Source organism: Ruditapes philippinarum, unplaced genomic scaffold, assembly GCF_026571515.1.
Source record: "Ruditapes philippinarum isolate M1 unplaced genomic scaffold, ASM2657151v2 ctg1188_1_1_1_1, whole genome shotgun sequence".
Taxonomy (NCBI): Eukaryota; Metazoa; Mollusca; class Bivalvia; order Venerida; family Veneridae; genus Ruditapes; species Ruditapes philippinarum.
Genome location: NW_026855112.1, coordinates 94882 through 102683, shown reverse-complemented (window position 1 = coordinate 102683; position 7802 = coordinate 94882).

Here is a 7802-nt window from a genome sequence, read left to right as displayed (position 1 = left end):
TAAACATTTGTATTTTGATACTGCAGAATGTAAGGATCAATTGTTTCTACTTCTTGTTTAAACTACGTGATTAGATATTATGTTGCATACTTCTTCCTTTTCAATTTGATCATGAATAATTTAGTTTTAACTGATCTTGAACGTCCTTTCTTTTAAGAATACAAAGTGTGTTACATAACACTGAAATAAAATCTATATAAATGCACCTAGACGGATACGAATTGCAATAACACGAATGAAATTTAAATTTATACATCTGGCCGGGAACCAATATTTCCGTACAAGTCCGTGATTTCTAACGGTGTAACCGTTGAAATATTCTCTTTAAAAACCCCACGATATTCAGGGTAGCACTCCACAGCTAATTTCAAGTTCATGAAGTCAATGTCTACAAGCAATACGTTTAATAAATCAGATACCAAACTACACAACCTGGTAAAAGAAAACACATTTTGTTGAGAACATATATGGCACAAGATTGCAACTCTACAAAATAACCATCCAATCTGCAATGGACCTTTTCAAAAAATACCTGCAAATATACAGGCTAAAGGAACACCGTCTCTGCTTTAGCGAATCCCTATACATACAAAATATCACAAAAAACTGGTGCTCAAACTTGTAGGTTTTTTGCTACTGCTAAAAGTTTGCACCCCCCCCCCCCTGTAAAATGACTTGTTTTCACCGTGCATACTGTTTAAAAGCAATGTTTACAAAAAATGGCGGCCTTGACATCTATAATCATAAGCATGTGATTTCTGGCCATGTTTTCGAATTTGCCAGTGATCATATTAGATGTTATAAAAACAAATTTCATGCTGAAAATGCACTTTAAAGACAAACAGTAATTTAACCTTTTCCCTTATATAGAAGTGTTTTAACGGCTTTTTGCCCCCCCCCCCTTTGAGGCCTCAAATAGTGCAAAAATGCCCTATTTAGGCCCCCAACACTGTTTTTCATTTGAGAAATGTTGTTTAAAAAAGTGACCACTTTTCGGCACGGCCCCATCAAAATAGTACATCAGGGGGTTGCCAGAAGGGGGATGTGCCCCTTGTGTTTGGGGGGGGGGGATGAAGGGGGCGGTAGTCCCCCTCATCGCCAAGAAGATTTTGGACATGTGACAGGCTAAAAATGGCCTTAGGTCGATCTCAGGGTAACTAGTAACCGACGCAGAAAAGCCTTTTACTCTATCTTTATTCATTGAGAAGTTGCAGCACTTTGAAATCAGTTTTGATGGAAAAAAAACCAAGGCAAAATAGTGATTTTTCGCAATTTTGAGACGCCCCCCGTTGCCACGGTATCAGAAAATTTACGATTGAGCATGCTGTTACAGAGGCTATGGTCCAGTCAACATTTGTGCCAGGTTTCATCAGTATTAAAGCATTTTCATATAGTTTCATAGCAGTTTGAACTTGTAACAGGAGACTTTTCAATGAAAACGGCCATTTTTCACAATATGCTCATGGGGTTAAAAGTTTAATCCAGAATATTCACTATATCCAAGAAATCCTCCCTAGCCATTCGAAGCTGTGGCTTACATTATTGTGGTGTGCTACCTATGAACTTGGATTAAATCGCCGCGTAGCATTGTATCCTCACACCTTGTGCTCACGGAAAATACCGAAGCGATACATGAGTTATCTCCCGTCACTAAGATTTTGCTCTAGAATTTTAGGTCTGGTACCAGCTAGAACACAAAAAGCAAAAATCAATCACGTGGTTTCTAGTTTTTATTTGTTCTGCAGTTAATGCGTCAGTTTTATTTCGCTTAAGGCTGTTTAATGTGAATAATTTCATAAAGTTAGAATATGGATAAATCTCTATAACATGTATAACAACAATTCTTATAGCCTCTTCATACAAATTTATTTTTCAGTTTGAATCGAATGGGAATAAGAGTTGCACAAATACATTTGTAAGAAACAAGTTCGAGGAAACACACTTTCTTGTAAATAAGTAGAAATAGCACATGTTTAAAACAAAAAGTAATTTATTGGTATGTAATATTAAATTAAACGAATTAAGATGAAGTACTGGCATTGGCTTTAGAATATTACAATTTGCTATAAACATAGTAAGAAAGAATAAATAAATATTGAAGTAAAGAACTTTGATTTACTCACAGATGTATCAAATTTGTAGGAATATGATTTAAACTTAAGCAAATGAAAACAACAAGTAGTCAAATGAAAAAATACCCAAATTCTGCTCCATATGTAACACCAGGTTATTTGCATCATTAAATGACTTTGTATTTACTTTATTAAGGTAGGAAACTTAAAGGGAAAGACAAGGTTAGAATAAAAACTTGATTTCAGAAAAAGAATACTATAAATAATAAGTCTGCAAATTTTCTGCCGCCAAATAATAATATAAAACGAATGATAACAAAATTTAAATCGCTTAATCACCGATTTCTACAAATCAGTAAGCGCGGCCATGTTTGTGTATTGGCCGTATAAAAACAGGTGCGCGTGATGTCATTTCCCCACATCTTTAGATTCATGATAAATCTAGTTGAATCGTAAGGAAATATTAATGACCAGACAATTTAATTTTCACAGGAGGTGTAGAGGAGATTTTTATGGTTCAAAATACGTAACAATATCAAAAAAAAATAAATAAAAAATAAAGAAACGCACGGCTAGCCAAAAGTTCTAGCCGTACGTGAGTCACGAACGACTAGCCAGGACGCACTGTATGTACGTATTGTCAAGCCGTACTGCACTTTTCAAAATTATATGGAAGTCGGACGTTATAAAATTGTTGATTTTCATGCTTATCATTTGTTGTTTTATTTGTATGAATTATTAAATCATTTTTGTTAATTTTAAGCACATGGATCAAATAAAAATGATCGGAGTGGAATAAATAAATAAAAAGAACATGGAATGAAAAAAAACACGGTGAAATGCAAAAATTATTATATAATTTTCAAAACAGTAGATAAATATCGAACATAAAAGCACAGTCAATCAATTCATTAGCCTTAATTAAAACCTATCCAGGGACTGACAATAGAATTTTAGAATGCCTTTCACGGAACATGCAAACTTTCCTTGATGGACAAACTTCTATACAGTACCGTCGGTAATTGTCGCAATTATCAAGAGCCTAACAACAATCATTTTCAGTGTTTGTTGTTTTTTTTCATATAAAAGGTGTCGAAAATTAAACTTAATGAAACAAAAAAGGATTATTATCAAGATTTTGTGAACTATTTCAGTTGGTGTAAATGCAAGCAAAGGCTATTTTTTTCTCGACATCTTGCGATGACAAAGATCGATATATATAGCGATCAAGGCGATTAATCTCTAAAAAGTTAACATCCAAAGACAATTAATGCTGTTTCTTGGTTAAAATCCTCGCTTAAAGTCGTAAAATAACATATGCATTTTCGACTTCCATAAAATTTTGAAAAGTGCCGTACGGCTAGCCAATACAGCGTGTCCTTGCTAGTCGTACGTGAGTCTCGTACGGCTAAAACTTCCATTATAAAAACCCTACTTAAACGTACGTGTTCTTAATAGTACATATAATTAAATTTTTGCAGTTTGATTCTGAATTTCAAATTTAAAGGTGTGACCATATGTTATAATTGATGTACACATTTTAAAAATATAAGCAACTCTTTTGAAAAGTAAATTGTTAACATGTCTGTCAACGTATGATGCTGCGCATCGTAATCGTAGCCTAACATTAACTGCAGGCATATCATTTTTATTGGCTGCTCAAAAGTCTAATTTGCATAATTTATTCACACAATTGCTGGTTCTTACTACTTATGTCTAATACTGCGCATTGTCCATTTTAATTGTTCCTAATTTGCACCAAATGCTCCTGTCACACTGTGTACTGACGATTTTTATTGCTCCTTGTATGCCTCTGTGCCGACAGACCTTTTGATCATGCACAATGTTGCCCTGATTGGTTAATCACCCTTGTCAAATATTCTAATGACGAAATAGACATCTATTTTTTTACGCTTCATCAGTGAACTGAATGACCTTAGGGGGAATTAGGTTCCACACCTGTCAAATTATACTGTAGAAAATTACAGCACGTCATAAAATAGCAACACATTTTTTTTCAGTTACCAATAATCATTTTAAATATTAAGTAGATTTATGATTTTTTTGTTTTATTGGATTAAATTTACGGTAGTAGAAATGCGTATCTGTCGGGGAAAGGAATTTGGTAAGTAGATATATATTGGATTTAGTTGATATTTTACCTGAAAAAAGATACATGACCGGCGATGTACCCTATTTGGACAGCTTGTCTAGCGAAAATTAAGTACAAAATAATAGGATATATCGTCAATTTGAAGAAGTTTCTCATAGTACCCAAATTAAATTTATGGTTTATCTTTGAAAATTAAGCAGTCATTGCTTAAATCATGTGGTGGGATCATCAGCAAGCTTGAATATCGGAGAAATAATTATTAATGTCGCGGCGTCTTCAATTAATTAATTAAAGTAATTCAGTTCCATATGATGTTTTCATAAATAATATATAATGTACGCAATAAAATTAATAAGTTCTTCATCAAGATATATTTCAGTTGTACCAGCGTGTACACCTATACCGGAAGTGGGTATAACATGTCACAATCTCGGTCTCGTCTGTCTCGCGAGAATGACAGAACGCCAAAATGGCGGCGCCCATGAACTTATTTCTCAAATAAAAAATAGTGTCTTGAAACACGAATTTCTCTCTTATAGGGTTGATGTCAATAGTAAAACTGTCATGGTTCCTCTTTTTAAATGATGAATATTTATATTAGACGGACATCAATCCATCCATTCCTATTCCTTTAAATATTATTCAGCAGTGTTTGAGTAATAATAGTGATTAGAGTTTAAATGAACATTATAACTCAGAAATTCATATTTATTAAATTCTTTAGAAATACCAAATACATGTTTGATATTGTTTAGATAATAAATTTAAAGCATGTAATATGTTTAACGACAGAAGAAAGTAGCGCTGAATGTATGAAGGCTATTCGTTGCCAAAAATCCAGCCTTGTTGATCTGAGTTGAACAATTTTTTTAACGGACAAAATACAATAGTATTTCTTTAATTTTCTTTGTATGTAAACTCTTGGATTGAGTTTGCCGATTTAACATTGTAAAAATGCATTTCAACAAAATACATTTTGTTAAGCGACAAAACATTAACTGTTTTGCTGAATTAGTAGTACTACCAGGTGTTCGAATACTCATTGTTCGTGTATACGCCGACAAAACAGGAGTTACATTCTTAGCTTTATATTGTCAAGCCATCAAGATTCGGATCAGCATAATCCAGCTTCACACGTTTTTCAAAAGGAGATTAAATAAGCTCCGCCCATTTTCCTGCCCACTACATCATCGTAAATGAACGTATTTATCCGCTCAATTTCGGTATTTACCCGTCGGCGACATTAAGCGGCGTAGTTTCCGTTTACCACACCTTTTAGGTGTTTATATATTCACCAAACATAATTCACTTGCATGATTGTCATTCTATGCCTTTATACAATCAACATCAGCGGCCTTTAAATGATAATAGGCATATAAGTTTTAAAACATTGAAGGTTGCACATTTCCTAGAAAAAAGAAACTTAAAAGAAATAATAAAGAAAAACTCACAAACTATTGATAAGACTATATTCAACGACAAATGAATTTTACTGAGGGTATTCCAATTTGCATAGTATTGATTAAAATTTAAAGTTACGCTGCTACCTTACCACTTTCAAATTTTAAGTCGACATCTGATAGAGATTTTGATACGGCTTATTACTAATACAGACCAAATTCTGGCTGTTGTCTTTCCTAGAAGTAGCATTTACTATTACATTAGTAACCTTAATTCTAGCGTATGACTTCACAAGAAAAAGACGTTTAACAATAGTAAAATTATAACAAAAGTTGTATGTACCCTTTCGTACATAAATTTTTATTTTTACCATACTGTATAGATATATTTTCCCTTTTTTTACCATTTTGTTTTTCAATGATAATATTTAAATGAGTCCAAAGGTATGTATGTTGATTATCAATTAATGTATACCTTGTTTATTTTATCTCTTAGAAAGCTTTCACTTATACAACTTAATAAAATTTTTAATATTCTGTGTAGTATTCCATGTACGTATACATAAAAAAGTTCTCTGCTTTTGATCAGATAGACAGCAAGTCTAGGTAACAGCTATTGACAGCATGTATACACAGATTGTAGAGTTGCTATTGATTCAGTACAATGCATAACAAGACCTTAACCGACATCAGCTTACATATATTTAATAATAAAAAGCTAAATCACATCCTATGACTAAAAATACCTCCCAATGGAGGTAAACAGAGATGCTAGGATACACTGAATATTTATTTCCACAATAAAATAGGAAAAATTCACAAGTTTTTGGTTATACAAATGAATTATCGATAGTAAACTTTGAACTGTTTCATAGTTATACACATGGTCAAAAATATGGTTTTTCTACAACCCAACATAGTCCTTTAAAGAAAGGAGGCACAGGCTTATTGTTCAGTGTTGCCAAAAGTGACTTTCATGTATCGCATTCTAGTACTATTTGCTAAATGTAAAAGATATGTGTACGAGTATTATCGTGTAACGTTTGAAGGCTGACAAACCCTATCGTTCATTTCTACAAATAGTGGTGTATATCAATATATGGGACACATAACCCTATGTTAATTCACCAACTTTAGTTTTTGCATATAATTATCAGTATAAACGTTGTAACATTGTTACATTATATCTTAACCAAGTTTACATTTCTTGAATATCCTGTATAAGAGTACGTTTTAACAAAATCAGAGGATGTTCAAAAATAAATGTAAACAGTTGATGTATGTGAAATTTATAACAGTTTCTATATAATTTGATACCAGCAAGAGTTACCTCTCTTTATATTCTGCTTTTGTAAATAATGGCCCCGCCTATTAATGTTCGCCTATTTCTATGATTATTCCATGTATGGAAGTTGCAAAATCGTTCACAAATGTCAACCGCGTTAGAATGAAGAAGGAAAGTATGATGTTGTAAACCCGAGTATGTCACGTTTATGCAGTTACTTTCTCAACGTTATGATGCACAGCATTAAACGTATTGTGTATGTTCTATCGTTTACATTTCTACATGTCGCAAATTTGAAGTTTTACATTTATAAATACCGTTTGTAATTTATCTAAGTTGCATGTTTACAGCTTCCATTTTATCAAATCGTAAAAAATCAAAATGCTTAATACCAGTGCAGTTTGCAACTCTCGGATCGGCAATATGACTTTTACTAAATTAAATCTTTTTAGTAGAACCGAAGTATGCAAGTTTTAAAGGCTGGGCTTTTGGCAACGTATAGCCTCCATATGAATGTGCAGAAAAGTTTTGTAAAGGTAGCAAAATGTAAACAAAGTAGTAGTTAGACGTTCATAAAAATACTAATTCAATATAATTATACAAATTGCTAAACAAAGTAATAGGAGCAAAGATAATTTATCTATATGGCAAATGAATATTTTTTCGAGCGTGTAAAAAGAAACCAACAATATTTTTTTCTGAGAAATAAAAATGATATCATTTTTGAGCCATAATGGACCTTTATCTATAAAGATATAAATCAGAGAAGATATTGTCTTGCAGTTAAGACGCCTGTCTTGTGTGGTTGTAGGTTTATAGCAACAATGTGTCAATATATTAAATCAAAACTGACAGATATACCAGGAAAGAAACCTTAAAATTGTTTTAAAAAGCTCAAAGGTTTCGTCAATTCGAGCTGTAATAATGTTTGA